At 60.0% G+C, this 15,000-nt stretch overlaps 1 non-coding gene across 1 annotated transcript; it reads right to left on the bottom strand.

Annotated features, from left to right (window-relative positions):
* Positions 1 to 3,558: 3,558 nt before the first annotated feature.
* LOC131868943 (5S ribosomal RNA) lies at positions 3,559 to 3,677 on the bottom strand. Its single transcript, XR_009367344.1, has one exon. It is a non-coding gene; the product is annotated as a 5S ribosomal RNA (ribosomal RNA).
* Between the last annotated feature and the right edge of the window lie 11,323 nt (positions 3,678 to 15,000).

Genomic DNA, 15,000 nt, shown 5'->3' with positions numbered 1-15,000 from the left:
TCCGAAGTGTGCTCCAAGGTGCGGCGTGCACGAAGTCGGAGCCCGGTTTGCCCCGGGTGCGCACCTCGCGTGCACCTTCGCCGCGGTGGGCACCATGGCGTGCACGAAGTCGGAGCCCGGTTTGCCCCGGGTGCGCACCTCGCGTGCACCTTCGCCGGGGTGGGCACCTTGGTGTGCAGACCTTGGCTGGGTTGCGCGCCCTGGTGGGCACCATGGTGCGCACCAAGGAGCGCTCCGAAGTGTGCTCCAAGGTGCGGCCTGCACGAAGTCGGAGCCCGGTTTGCCCCGGGTGTGCACCTCGGGTGGGCACCTTGGTGCGCATGCCTTGCCTGGGCTGCGCACCAGGGCGGGCTCAAGATGGCACCCGCGTTCCTTTTTTTTCACTATCTTTCAAAACGGAAATTTTAAAATCTCATTTTTTTTTGCCTTTTTCTGGAAATTAGTGAAGGCAGCGCATCAAAGGTGCGCACCTCGCTGCCCACCACGGTGCGCAACGCCGGTGGGCACCCGGGAGTGCTTCGAAGTGTGCTCCAAGGTGCTGCGTGCACGTTGTCGGAGCCCGGTTTGCCCCGGGTGCGCACCTCGCGTGCACCTTCGTCGGGGTGGGCACCTTGGCTGGGTTTGCCCCGGCTGCGCTCCGAAGCGGGGTTATTGGAGCGCCGCCTCTTTTTTTGTCGGAGCGTTTGGTGGGGTTTCTCGCATTGGCTCTTCCGAGGCCCGGTTGCCACCCTGGCGCGCACGAAGTCGGAAGTAGGGTTAATTGCCCGGGTGCGCACCTTTGCCAGGGTGGGCACCTTACCTGGGCTGCGCACCAGGGCGGGCTCAAGATGGCACGCGCGTTCCGTTTTTTTCACTATCTTTCAAAACGGAAATTTTAAAATCTCCTTTTTTTTTTGCCTTTTCTGGAAATTAGTGAAGGCAGCGCATCAAAGGTGCGCACCTCGCTGCCCACCTTGGTGTGCTCTGAGGTGCGCACCCGGGAGCGCTACGAAGTGTGCTCCAAGGTGCGGCGTGCACGTTGTCGGAGCCCGGTTTGCCCCGGGTGCGCACCTCGCCTGCACCTTGGCCGGGGTGGGCACCTTGGCTGGGTTTGCCCAGGGTGCGCTCCGAAGCGGGGTTACTGGAGCGCCCCCTCTTTTTTTGTCAGAGCGTTTGGTGGGGTTTCTCGCATTGGCTCTTCCCAGGCCCGGTTGTTGGGTGCGCTCCCACCCTGGCGCGCGCGAAGTTGGAAGTTGGATTAATTGCCCGGGCGCGCACCTTCGCCAGGGTGGGCACCTTGGTGCGCACACCTTGGCTGGGCTGCGCACCAGGGCGGGCTCAAGATGGCACCAGCATTCCCTTTTTCTCACTATCTTTCAAAACGGAAATTTTAAAATCTCGTTTTTTTTTTGCCTTTTATGGAAATTAGTGAAGGCATCGCATCAAAGGTGCGCACCTCGCTGCCCACCTTGGTGTGCTCCGAGGTGCCCACCACGGTGCGCAACGCCGGTGCGAACCCGGGAGCGCCCCGATGTGTGCTCCAAGGTGCGGCGTGCACGAAGTCGGACCCCGGTTTGCCCCGGGTGCGCACCTCGCGTGCACCTTGGTGCGCACACCTTGGCTGGGTTGCGCGGCCTGGTGGGCACCATGGTGCGCACCAAGGAGCGCTCCGAAGTGTGCTCCAAGGTGCGGCGTGCACGAAGTCGGAGCCCGGTTTGCCCCGGGTACGCACCTTCGCCGGGGTGGGCACCTCGGCTGGGTTGCGCGCCCTGGTGCGCACCAAGGAGCGCTCCGAAGTGTGCTCCAAGGTGCGGCGTGCACGAAGTCGGAGCCCGGTTTGCCCCGGGTGCGCACCTCGCGTGCACCTTCGGCGGGGTTGCGCGCCCTGGTGGGCACCATGGTGCGCACCAAGGAGCGCTCCGAAGTGTGCTCCAAGGTGCGGCGTGCACGAAGTCGGAGCCCGGTTTGCCCCGGGTGCGCACCTCGCGTGCACCTTCGGCGGGGTTGCGCGCCCTGGTGGGCACCATGGTGCGCACCAAGGAGCGCTCCGAAGTGTGCTCCAAGGTGCGGCGTGCACGAAGTCGGAGCCCGGTTTGCCCCGGGTGCGCACCTCGCGTGCACCTTCGCCGCGGTGGGCACCATGGCGTGCACGAAGTCGGAGCCCGGTTTGCCCCGGGTGCGCACCTCGCGTGCACCTTCGCCGGGGTGGGCACCTCGGCTGGGTTGCGCGCCCTGGTGCGCACCAAGGAGCGCTCCGAAGTGTGCTCCAAGGTGCGGCGTGCACGAAGTCGGAGCCCGGTTTGCCCCGGGTGCGCACCTCGCGTGCACCTTCGCCAGGGTGGGCACCTCGGTGCGCACACCTTCTCAATGTTTTCTTGCCTTTTCTGGAAATTGGTGAAGGCAGCGCATCAAAGGTGCGCACCTCGGTGTGCTCCGAGGTGCGAACCCGAGAGCGCTCCGAGGTGCCCACGAAGTCGAAAGTCGGGTTAATTGCATTGTTTTCCCCGGGTGCGCTCCGAGGTGCGCAACATCGGCGCGCACCAAGGAGGGCTCCGAAGTGTGCTCCAAGGTGCGCACGATGGCGTGCACCTCTGGTGCGCACGATTCGGAGCTCGGTTTGACCGGGGTGCGCACACCTTGGCTGGGTTGCGCACCTTTTGTGCGCTCCAAGGTGCGCACGAAGTCGGAGCTCGGTTTGCCCCGGGTGCGCACCTTCGCCAGGGTGCGCACCTTGATGCGCACGCCTTGGCTGGGCTGCGCACCTTGGTGGGCGCCATGGTGCGCACCTTTCGTGCGCTCCAAGGTGCGCACGAAGTCGGAGCTCGGTTTGCCCCGGGTGCGCACCTTGGTGGGCGCCATGGTGCACTCCGAGGTGCCCAAGATTGGTGCGCACCAAGGAGCGCTCCGAAGTGCGCTCCAAGGTGCGCGCGAAGTCGAAAGTTGGGTTAATTGTCCGGTTTGCCTCGGGTGCGCACCTTGCGTGCACCTTCGCCAGGGTGGGCGCCTTGGTGCGCACACCTTGGCTGGGCTGCGCACACCTTGGCACCCGCGTTTCCTTCATTTTAAATTTTTTTTTTTTACAATCTCTCAAGTGGGAAATTCTATAATCTCAACTTTTTTTGCCTTTTCAGGAAACTTTTGAATGGAGCGCATCATTGGTGCGCTCCGAAGTGTGCTCCAAAGCTCTCTCCAGCTGCGTGCACCTGCCCCGGCCGCGCACCCGGCCCCGCCCAGCTTCGCTCACCTGTCCCGGGCGTCTGGTGCGGAACCTTAGAGTAAGAAACATCACCGTGCACCTTGGCCAACGTGCGCGACTCGACCGAGCGCGCACTGGCCGAGGTGCACACCGATTTCACCTGGGTGCGCGCGCAGCACCTCGGGCGCACCGGGGTGCGCGCACAACGCCCGGGTTGCACCGTGGCCTGTGTGCTCGGGGCGCCTCGGGTGCGCGCTCGGTGTCGCCCCCGCGCGCGCGGTAGTGCGGGCAGCGCACCCCGGCCCGGCCCGGCCCCGACGAGAACGCAAACGGGCAAAAGGTTTATTCAAATAGCATTGCGACGCCCGGCGAAAAACTAAAAAAGGGTGCAACACCGGGACTTCCCGAGAGGTCACCCATCCCAGTACTACTCCGGCCCAAGCGCGCTTAACTGCGGAGTTCTGATGGGATCCGGTGCACTAATGCTGGTATGATCGCACCCGTTATGAGCTTGTCGCAGTGTGTACTTAGCAAACCGCGACCCACGTGCGAATCCACCCCGGCCACCCACCCCCGTCGAGGTGCACACCCTCCCTCGCGAAGTGCGCCCCGTTCGCCAAGTGTGAGCCCTGCCCGGGTGCGCGCACCTTGCTAGGGCGTCGGGTGTGCACCCGGCCCGGCCTACGTGCGTGCACCTGGAGGGGGCGTCGTGTGCGTGCAGTGTCCCGTCTGCAACGCGGTGCCCACACACCACCTCGGGCGCAACGACCTGCGCTCACATGTGGGCCGAGTGCACCTTGGTGCATGTTCGGGGCGCCTCGGGTGCACGCTCGATCTTGCCCCGGTGCACCAAGGCGCTCGGTTTGCCCCGGGTGCGCACTTGGTGCAAGGTGGGCACCCAAAATAGGGATCAAGCACCAAAACACAAGTTTCGGGATGCAAAATGGGACCCAAGGACCACAAATGCGTTCCAAGACCCATGATGGGTCCACGAGAACAAAAATGTGTTCCGAGACTTAATAAACAAATATTGGGTTTTAGGAGAAGAAACATGCTCTGATGCCCAAAACGAGAATCGACCCCGAAAAGGCCACAGGCCAAAAGTGGGATGCGAGACAAAAAAAAATGGGACCCGAGGACCAAAATTGGGTTCCCAGGTCGAAGACAGGGCAACCGGACAAGAAACGACCTCTAAGGCTCGAAATGAGTCCCGACGACTAAAACTTGACAAGAAGCACCCATCAGGCACCCAACTCGACACCCATGGGATGCCGACCCACCCGGGCTTCCACCTAGCACACCTTGGCACCCACCCACCCTCGCACCCAACCTCGCACCCAACTTAGCACCTTTGAACCCACATTGGCACTCACCCTGACCCTGGCACCTTGGAACCCACATTGGCACTCACCTTGACCCTGGCACCCACCTTTGCACTCACCTTGGGACCCACCCTGGCTCCCACCTCGGCACCCACCCAGACACCCACCTTGGTTCCTTGGCACCCACCTTGGATCCTTGGCACCCACCCCGACACCCACCTTGGCACGCAACTTGGCTACTTGCCACCCACCTTGGCTCCTTGACGCCCACCCCGACAACCACCCCGTGACCTACCCTGGCTAGGGTTGGTGCACACCCACCCTGGTGCCCACCTTGGCACCCACCCTATGACCCACCTTGGCACGCACCTTAGTACCCACCCCGTTACCCACCCTAGGACCCACCCCGTGACCCACCTTGGCCAGGGTGGGTGCACCCACCCTGGTGCCCACCTTGGCACCCACCCATCCTAGCACCCAGCCTGTGACCGGGCTTGGAACCCAACCTTGCACCCGCACCCGTCTTGGCCAGTGTGGGTGCGCACCCATCCTGGCACCCACGTTGTGACACACCCTTTAACCCACGCACCCTAGCACCCACGTTGGCACCCACCTTGGAACCCAACCTAGCAACTTGGCACCCACCCCGTGACCCACCTTGGCATCCACCATAGCAGTCGCCGACTTGGCACCCACCTCGGCACCCACCTTGACACTTGTGGACCCACCTTGCCACTCACCCTAGCATCGACCCATCCTAGCACCCACCCTGGCACCTTTGCACCCTAGCACTCACCCATCCTAGCACCTAACCTGTGACCCACCTTGACACTCACCCTCGCACCCACCTTGGAACCCAACCTAGCACCCACCCACCCTGACACCAACCCTAGCACCTACCCACCCTTGCACCCACCCTGTGACCCATCTTGGCACCCACCCATCCTACCACTCAACCTATCACCCACCTTCTCACCCACCTTGGCATCCACCTTAGCACCCACCCACACTGGCACCTTGGCACCCACCTCGGGCAAGGTGGGTGCACACCCACCCTGGCACCCAATTTAGAACCCACCGAGCATGTTACCCACCTTGGCACCCACATTGCAGCCCACCCTAGTACCCACCCTATGACCCACATTGGCATCCACACCCTAGCACCCAGGCACCTCGACACCCGCCTTGACACCCACCCTAGCACTGAACCTGTGACCCACCTTGGAACTCACCCTAGAACCCACCCACCCTGTGAACCACCTTGGCATCCACCTTAGCACCCACCCACCTTGGCACCCACTCTAGCACTCACCCATCCTAACACCCAACTTGTTACCCACCTTGGCACCCGCCCTCGCGTCCACCTTGAAACCCACCCTAGCACCCACCCACGCAGGAGCCCACCTTGGCACCCAACCTAACACCCACGCATCCTGGCACCCAACTTGTGACCCACCTTGGAACCCACCCTAGTACCCACCTTTGAACCCACTATATCACCAACCCACCTTGGCACCCACCCTATGACCCTCTTTGGAATCCACCCTAGCACGCACCCACCCTGGCACCCACCATGGAGCGCACCCTAGCACCCACCCACCTCGGCACGCACCTCAACACCCACCTTGGTGTGCGCACTGCGCCAACCTCTCAAAGACCCTATGTGGTGCGCTCCAAAGTGTACACCTTTGGTGCGCTCCAAGGTGCGCACCTTTGGTGCACACCGAGGTGCACACCAAAGTGTGCACCGAGGTGAGCACCAAAGTGCACTCCAGGGTGCACACCAAGGCGTGCACCTTTGGTGCGGTCAATGCAAACGAATTCGGAAGTTGGGGTCGATGTCCTAATCGCTGCTGCAGACTACACGTATGAGAATCGGACAAATAGCTTTATATAGGGGAGGTGTTGCGTTTGATGGGTCGACTCCCCTGGTTGTGTGCACTGCACCAACTTCAAAGACCCTGTCTTGTTTAAGAAGTCAAAAGTTGGGGTGGATGTCCTAATCATTGCTGCAGTCTACGCATGTATGAGAATCAGACAAATAGCTTATATAGGGGAGGTGTTGCATTCGGTGGGTTGACTCCCCTGGTTGTGCGCACTGCGCCAACCTCAAAGACCCCGCATAGCAGAAGAAGTCGGAAGTCGGATTTTGGTGAGCACCAAGGCGTGCACCTTTGGTGCGGTCAACGCAGACGAATTCAGAAGTTGGGGTGGATGTCCTAATCGTTGTTGCAGGCTACACATGTATGAGAATCAGACAAATAGCTTATATAGGGGAGGTGTTGGGTTTGATGGGTCAACTCCCTTGGTTGTGCGCATTACGCCAACCTCAAAGACCTTGTTTTCGTTAAGAAGTCAAAAGTTGGGGTCAATGTCCTAATGGCTCCTGCAGGCTACACATGTATGAGAATCGGACAAATAGCTTATATAGGGGAGGTGTTGGGTTTGATGGGTCGACTCCCCTGGTTGTGCGCATTACGTCAACCTCAAAGACCTTGTTTTCGTTAAGAAGTCAAAAGTTGGGGTCGATGTCCTAATTGCTCCTGTAGACTACACATGTATGAGAATCAGACAAATAGCTTATATAGGGGAGGTGTTGGGTTTGATGGGTTGACTCCCCTAGTTGTTCGCATTACACCAACCTCAAAGACCTTGTTTTCGTTTAGAAGCCGAAAGTTGGGGTCGATGTCCTAATTGCTCCTGCAGGCTACGCATGTATGAGAATCAGACAAATAGCTTATATAGGGGAGGTGTTGGGTTTGATGGGTCGACTCCCCTGGTTGTGCGCATTGCGCCAACCTCAAAGACCCTGCATTGCGGATGAAGTCGAAAGTCAGAGTTTGGTGTGCTACAAGGTGTGGTCGAAGGTGCTCACCTAGGTGTGCACCTTTGGAGCACAGGAAAAGTGCCCTCCAAAAGTGCGCACCTTTGGAGTGCACAAAAGTGCCCTCCAAAAGTGCGCACCTTTGGAGCGCAGAAAAGTGCCCTCCAAAAAGTGCCCTCCAAAAGTGCGCACCTTTGGAGCGCAGAAAAGTGCCCTCCAAAAAGTGCCCTCCAAAAGTGCGCACCTTTGGAGCGCAGAAAAGTGCCCTCCAAAAAGTGCCCTCCAAAAGTGCGCACCTTTGGAGCGCAGAAAAGTGCCCTCCAAAAAGTGCCCTCCAAAAGTGCGCACCTTTGGAGCGCAGAAAAGTGCCCTCCAAAAAGTGCCCTCCAAAAGTGCGCACCTTTGGAGCGCAGAAAAGTGCCCTCCAAAAAGTGCCCTCCAAAAGTGCGCACCTTTGGAGCGCAGAAAAGTGCCCTCCAAAAAGTGCCCTCCAAAAGTGCGCACCTTTGGAGCGCAGAAAAGTGCCCTCCAAAAAGTGCCCTCCAAAAGTGCGCACCTTTGGAGCGCAGAAAAGTGCCCTCCAAAAAGTGCCCTCCAAAAGTGCGCACCTTTGGAGCGCAGAAAAGTGCCCTCCAAAAGTGCGCACTTTTGGTGCGCACCAAGGCGCTGGTTCGGTCGTTGCAGGCGAGTTCGGAAGTTGGGGTCGATGTCCTGAGCGGAGGTGCAAACTACACAGGTGTCGGAATCGGACAAATAGCTTATATAGGGGAGGTGTATGCTTCGATGGGTCGACTCCCCAGGTTGAGCGCACCGCGCCAACCTCAAAGACCCTACGGTATGGATGAAGTCGGAAGTTGGGTCCGATGACCGATTCGATTAGTAGGTATGCTCATGAGGTCGGAATTTGGGTCCGATGACCTGCCATGTGCAGGAAGGCGAATGTTGACACTGTGCGTTGCAAGGTGCACACCAAGGCGCTGGTGCGGTCTTTTTAGTCGAGTTCGGAAGTTGGGGTCGATGTCCTGATCGGAGGTGCAAGCTACACAGGTGTGGGAATCGGACAAATAGCTTATATAGGGGAGGTGTATGCTTCGTTGGGTCGACTCCCCGGGTTGAGCGCACCGCGCCAACCTCAAAGACCCTACGGTATGGATGAAGTCGGAAGTTGGGTCCGATGACCGATTCGATATGTAGGCATACTCGCGAGGTCGGAATTTGGGTCCGATGACCTGCCACGTGCAGGAAGGCGAATGTTGGCACTGTGCGTTGCAAGGTGCGCACCAAGGCGCTGGTTCGGTCGTTGGAGGCGAGTTCGGAAGTTGGGGTCGATGTCTTGATCGGAGGTGCAAACTACACAGGTGTGGGAATCGGACAAATAGCTTATATAGGGGAGGTGTATGCTTCGTTGGGTCGACTCCCCGGGTTGAGCGCACCGCGCCAACCTCAAAGACCCTACGGTATGGATGAAGTCGGAAGTTGGGTCCGATGACCGATTCGATATGTAGGCATACTCGCGAGGTCGGAATTTGGGTCCGATGACCTGCCATGTGCAGGAAGGCGAATGTTGGGACTGTGCGTCGCAAGGTGCGCACCAAGGCGCTGGTGCCGTCGTTGCAGTCGAGTTCGGAAGTTGGGGTCGATGTCCTGGTCAGAGGTGCAAACTACACAGGTGTGGGAATCGGACAAATAGCTTATATAGGGGAGGTGTATGCTTCGATGGGTCGACTCCCTGGGTTGAGCGCACCGCGCCAACCTCAAAGACCCTACAGTATGGATGAAGTCGGAAGTTGGGTCCGATGACCGATTCGATACGTAGGCATATTGGCGAGGTCTGAATTTGTGTCCGATGACCTGCCATGCGCAGGAAGGCGGAATTTGGGTCCGATGACCGAGTTGATGGCGTGCCATGCGCAGAAAGGCGGAATTTGGGTCCGATGACCGAGTTGATGTTGATGGCCCGCCATGCACAGGAAGGCGGAATTTGGGTCCGATGACCGATTTGAAGGCGTGCCATACGCAAAAAGGCGGAGTTTGGGTCCGATGACCGAGTTGATATTGATGGCCCGCCATGCGCAGGAAGGCGGAATTTGGGTCCGATGACCTGACATACGCATGGAGTCCGACTCGGGGGCCGATGTTCGATTCGATGACTTGCATTGTGGGTAAAGTCGGAAGTTGTGGTCTTTGACCCGATTCGATGACCAGACTTCGGCTGCTTGAGAATCGGACAAATAACTTATATAGGGGAGGTAGTGTTCTCGAGCATCCTCCCCCCGTGCCCGTTTATGTCGATTGATGCTGGTGCTCGACTGGTTGGAGCGCTCGGATGCAAAAATCTTGCACCAGGATTTATCGATTGTGATGGACACGGCAAGTCTCCTGATTGCTATGCAGGAGCTCATCGTGAATCTCTATGCGGCCTTGGTATGGACTCGACCTGCGGAATGGTTCGGCAATGGTAGTCGCTCCAACACGTCCTTGCAATGGCCACAGAGGTGATTCGACTAGAGCTCCAGTCTAGCTTTTGGGTTGCTTGGCGGACTGGTATAGCCGCGATCGAGTTCCGGCCATGAACGTTTTAGATAGCTCTTGGGCTTTCTGGGACGGAAGTCGGAAGTTTGGGCTGTTGTCCGATTTGATGACCATTCTTCGGATGTGTGAGAATCGGACAAATAACTTATATAGGGGACTGTGTTGTCTCACGCAGCCCCCTCCGTGCCCCTCTATCTCGACCGATGTTGGTGCTTGAAAGGGTTGGGATCGCTCGGATTTATAAACGTGCACCACCATTTGTCGAGTGTGAGGGACGCGGCAGGTCTCCTAAATGCTATGCGGGCGCTCTCTGAGAATCTCTATCCGGCCTCGACACAGACTAGTCTTGCTGAATGGTTTGGCACTGGTAGTCGATCCAACACGTCGTTGTTGTGGCCGCCTAGGCGATTCGATTCGAGCCCCCGTCTAGCTTTTGGGTTGCTTGGCGGATTTTGCCCTATCCGCAAGTGAGCTCGGTCCCTAAACGTTCGAGAAACCCGATTGCTATGCGCCGACTCTCTTTCTTGCGAGCCTCCATCTAGCTTTTGGGTCTCTACGGAACGGAAGTCGGAATCTGGGACCGTTGTTTGATTCGACGAGGCAGACTACGGTTGTGCGAGAATCGGACAAATAACTTATATAGGGGAGGTGTTGACTGGAGCATTCTCCCCCGTGCCCCTCTAACTCGACCAATGCTGGCGCTCGAACGGTGGTAGCGCTCGGATTTTCATTGAGCGCCAGCATTGGTCGATTTAGAGGGGCATGCGAGATTCCCGAATGCTATGCGAGGGCTCTAACGGAAATGTCTATTGGTTTCGGTATGGATGCAATTGTGAGTGGTTCGGCAAAGGTAGTCGTTCCGATGCGTCCATGTCGTGGCCAAATCGATAATTCGATTTGAGCCCTCGTATAGCATTTGGGTCTCTCGATGTGATTCCGCATTCCAGTCCCTTTGGGCACTGCTTGAGCCGCATCCCAGGGGGTTCCCTTCCCAATAATCTGCCTCGCAACCCGATTGCTATGCGGTGAGGCTCCTCGGCCGCCTCGGAACTATCTGTGTATCAGACGCATCGCGGGATAAGGGGTTGGCAACGGTAGTCGCCCCAAGCGCGTCCGATGCTTGGACCATTCCGAGGCGGCCCTGAAGCCTCTTCCGTCTAGCCGTTGGGTCCTTCTCGCCGCATCCCTCGCCTCGCACCCCGATTGCTATGCGGTGAGGCTCCTCGGCCGCCTCGGAACTATCTGTGTATCGGACGCGTCGCGGGATAAGGGGTTGTCACTGGTAGTCGCCCCAAGCGCGTCCGATGCTTGGACCATTCCGAGGCGGCCCTGAAGCCTCTTCCGTCTAGCCGTTGGGTCCTTCTCGCCGCATCCCTCGCCTCGCACCCCGATTGCTATGCGGTGAGGCTCCTCGGCCGCCTCGGAACTATCTGTGTATCGGACGCGTCGCGGGATAAGGGGTTGTCATTGGTAGTCGCCCCAAGCGCGTCCGATGCTTGGACCATTCCGAGGCGGCCCTGAAGCCTCTTCCGTCTAGCCGTTGGGTCCTTCTCGCCGCATCCCTCGCCTCGCACCCCGATTGCTATGCGGTGAGGCTCCTCGGCCGCCTCGGAACTATCTGTGTATCGGACGCGTCGCGGGATAAGGGGTTGTCACTGGTAGTCGCCCCAAGCGCGTCCGATGCTTGGACCATTCCGAGGCGGCCCTGAAGCCTCTTCCGTCTAGCCGTTGGGTCCTTCTCGCCGCATCCCTCGCCTCGCACCCCGATTGCTATGCGGTGAGGCTCCTCGGCCGCCTCGGAACTATCTGTGTATCGGACGCGTCGCGGGATAAGGGGTTGTCACTGGTAGTCGCCCCAAGCGCGTTCGATGCTTGGACCATTCCGAGGCGGCCCTGAAGCCTCTTCCGTCTAGCCGTTGGGTCCTTCTCGCCGCATCCCTCGCCTCGCACCCCGATTGCTATGCGGTGAGGCTCCTCGGCCGCCTTGGAACTATCTGTGTATCGGACGCGTCGCGGGATAAGGGGTTGTCACTGGTAGTCGCCCCAAGCGCGTCCGATGCTTGGACCATTCCGAGGCGGACCCGAAGCCTCTTCCGTCTAGCCGTTGGGTCCTTCTCGCCGCATCCTTCGCCTCGCACCCCGATTGCTATGCGGTGAGGCTCCTCGGCCGCCTCGGAACTATCTGTGTATCGGACGCGTCGCGGGATAAGGGGTTGTCACTGGTAGTCGCCCCAAGCGCGTCCGATGCTTGGACCATTCCGAGGCGGACCCGAAGCCTCTTCCGTCTAGCCGTTGGGTCCTTCTCGCCGCATCCCTCGCCTCGCACCCCGATTGCTATGCGGTGAGGCTCCTCGGCCGCCTTGGAACTATCTGTGTATCGGACGCGTCGCGGGATAAGGGGTTGTCACTGGTAGTCGCCCCAAGCGCGTCCGATGCTTGGACCATTCCGAGGCGGACCCGAAGCCTCTTCCGTCTAGCCGTTGGGTCCTTCTCGCCGCATCCCTCGCCTCGCACCCCGATTGCTATGCGGTGAGGCTCCTCGGCCGCCTTGGAACTATCTGTGTATCGGACGCGTCGCGGGATAAGGGGTTGTCACTGGTAGTCGCCCCAAGCGCGTCCGATGCTTGGACCATTCCGAGGCGGACCCGAAGCCTCTTCCGTCTAGCCGTTGGGTCCTTCTCGCCGCATCCCTCGCCTCGCACCCCGATTGCTATGCGGTGAGGCTCCTCGGCCGCCTTGGAACTATCTGTGTATCGGACGCGTCGCGGGATAAGGGGTTGTCACTGGTAGTCGCCCCAAGCGCGTCCGATGCTTGGACCATTCCGAGGCGGCCCCGAAGCCTCTTCCGTCTAGCCGTTGGGTCCTTCTCGCCGCATCCCTCGCCTCGCACCCCGATTGCTATGCGGTGAGGCTCCTCGGCCGCCTTGGAACTATCTGTGTATCGGACGCGTCGCGGGATAAGGGGTTGTCACTGGTAGTCGCCCCAAGCGCGTCCGATGCTTGGACCATTCCGAGGCGGCCCCGAAGCCTCTTCCGTGTAGCCGTTGGGTCCTTCTCGCCGCATCCCTCGCCTCGCACCCCGATTGCTATGCGGTGAGGCTCCTCGGCCGCCTTGGAACTATCTGTGTATCGGACGCGTCGCGGGATAAGGGGTTGTCACTGGTAGTCGCCCCAAGCGCGTCCGATGCTTGGACCATTCCGAGGCGGACCTGAAGCCTCTTCCCTCTAGCCGTTGGGGCTTTCTCGCCGCATCCCTCGCCTCGCACCCTGATTGCTATGCTGTGAGGCTCCTCGGCCGCCTTGGAACTATCTGTGTATCGGACGCATCGCGGGATAAGGGGTTGGCAGTGGTAGTCGCCCCAAGCGCATCCGATGCTTGGACCATTCCGAGGCGGCCCTGCAGCCTCTTCCGTCTAGCCGTTGGGGCCATCTCGCCGCATCCCCCACCTCGCACCACGATTGCTATGCGGTGAGGCTCCTTGGCCGCCTCGGAACTATCTGTGTATCGGACGCATCGCGGGATAAGGGGTTGTCACTGGTAGTCGCCCCAAGCGCGTCCGATGCTTGGACTATTCCGAGGCGGCCCTGCAGCCTCTTCCGTCTAGCCGTTGGGGCCATCTCGCTGCATCCCCCACCTCCTCGGCCGCCTCGGAACTATCTGTGTATCGGACGCATCGCGGGATAAGGGGTTGGCAGTGGTAGTCGCCCCAAGCGCGTCCGATGCTTGGACTATTCCGAGGCAGCCCTGCAGCCTCTTCCGTCTAGCCTTTGGGGCCATCTCGCCGCATCCCTCGCCTCGCACCCCGATTGCTATGCGGTGAGGCTCCTCGGCCGCCTGGGAACTATCTTCGTATCGGACGCATCGCGGGATAAGGGGTTGTCACTGGTAGTCGCCCCAAGCGCGTCCGATGCTTGGACTATTCCGAGGCGGCCCTGTGGCCTCTTCCGTCTAGCCGTTGGGGCCATCTCGCCGCATCCCCCACCTCGCACCCCGATTGCTATGCGGTGAGGCTCTTCGGCCGCCTTGGAACTATCTTCGTATCGGACGCATCGCGGGATAAGGGGTTGTCACTGGTAGTGGCCCCAAGCGCGTCCGATGCTTGGACTATTCCGAGGCGGCCCTGCAGCCTCTTCCGTCTAGCCGTTGGGGCCATCTCGCCGCATCCCCCACCTCGCACCCCGATTGCTATGCGGTGAGGCTCCTCGGCCGCCTTGGAACTATCTTCGTATCGGACGCATCGCGGGATAAGGGGTTGTCACTGGTAGTCGCCCCAAGCGCGTCCGATGCTTGGACTATTCCGACGCGGCCCTGTGGCCTCTTCCGTCTAGCCGTTGGGGCCATCTCGCCGCATCCCCCACCTCGCACCCCGATTGCTATGCGGTGAGGCTCCTCGGCCGCCTTGGAACCATCTTCGTATCGGACGCATCGCGGGATAGGGGGCTGTCACTGGTAGTCGCCCCAAGCGTGTCCGATGCTTGGACCATTCCTAGGCGGCCCTGAAGCCTCTTCCGTCTAGCCGTTGGGGCCTTCCCGCCCCATCCCTCGCCTCGCACCCCCGATTGCTATGCGGTGAGGCTCCTCGGCCGCCTTGGAACCATCTGTGTATCGGACGCATCGCGGGATAAGGGGTTGGCACTGGCAGTCGCCCCAAGCGCGTCCGATGCTTGGACCATTCCGAGGTGGCCCTGAAGCCTCTTCCGTCTAGCCGTTGGGGCCTTCCCGCCCCATCCCTCGCCTCGCACCCCGATTGATATGCGGTGAGGCTCCTCGGCCGCCTTGGAACTATCTGTGTATCGGACGCATCGCGGGATAAGGGGTTGGCACTGGTAGTCGTCCCAATCGCATCCGATGCTTGGACCATTCCGAGGCGGCCCTGCAGCCTCTTCCGTTTAGCCGTCGGGGCCTTCCCGCCGCATCCCTCGCCTCGCATCCCGATTCCTATGCGGTGAGTCTTCTCGGCCGCCGCGGAACTATACCTGTTATTGCTACTGCATCCTTCGGCTGGTAACCTCCTCTGCCGCCTTGGAACGTTCTCTTTGTCGGACGCGTCGCGGGATAAGGGGTTGGCACTGGTAGTCGCCCCAAGCGCGCCCGATGCATAGACCGCTCCGAGTCGACCTTGCTTTCAGCCTCTCACATGCATAGA

The sequence above is a fragment of the Cryptomeria japonica genome, unplaced genomic scaffold (genome assembly GCF_030272615.1).
Source record: "Cryptomeria japonica unplaced genomic scaffold, Sugi_1.0 HiC_scaffold_225, whole genome shotgun sequence".
Taxonomy (NCBI): domain Eukaryota; kingdom Viridiplantae; phylum Streptophyta; class Pinopsida; order Cupressales; family Cupressaceae; genus Cryptomeria; species Cryptomeria japonica.
The sequence above is the reverse complement of the archived record's forward strand: the minus strand, read 5'-3'. Positions and strand labels throughout refer to the sequence as shown.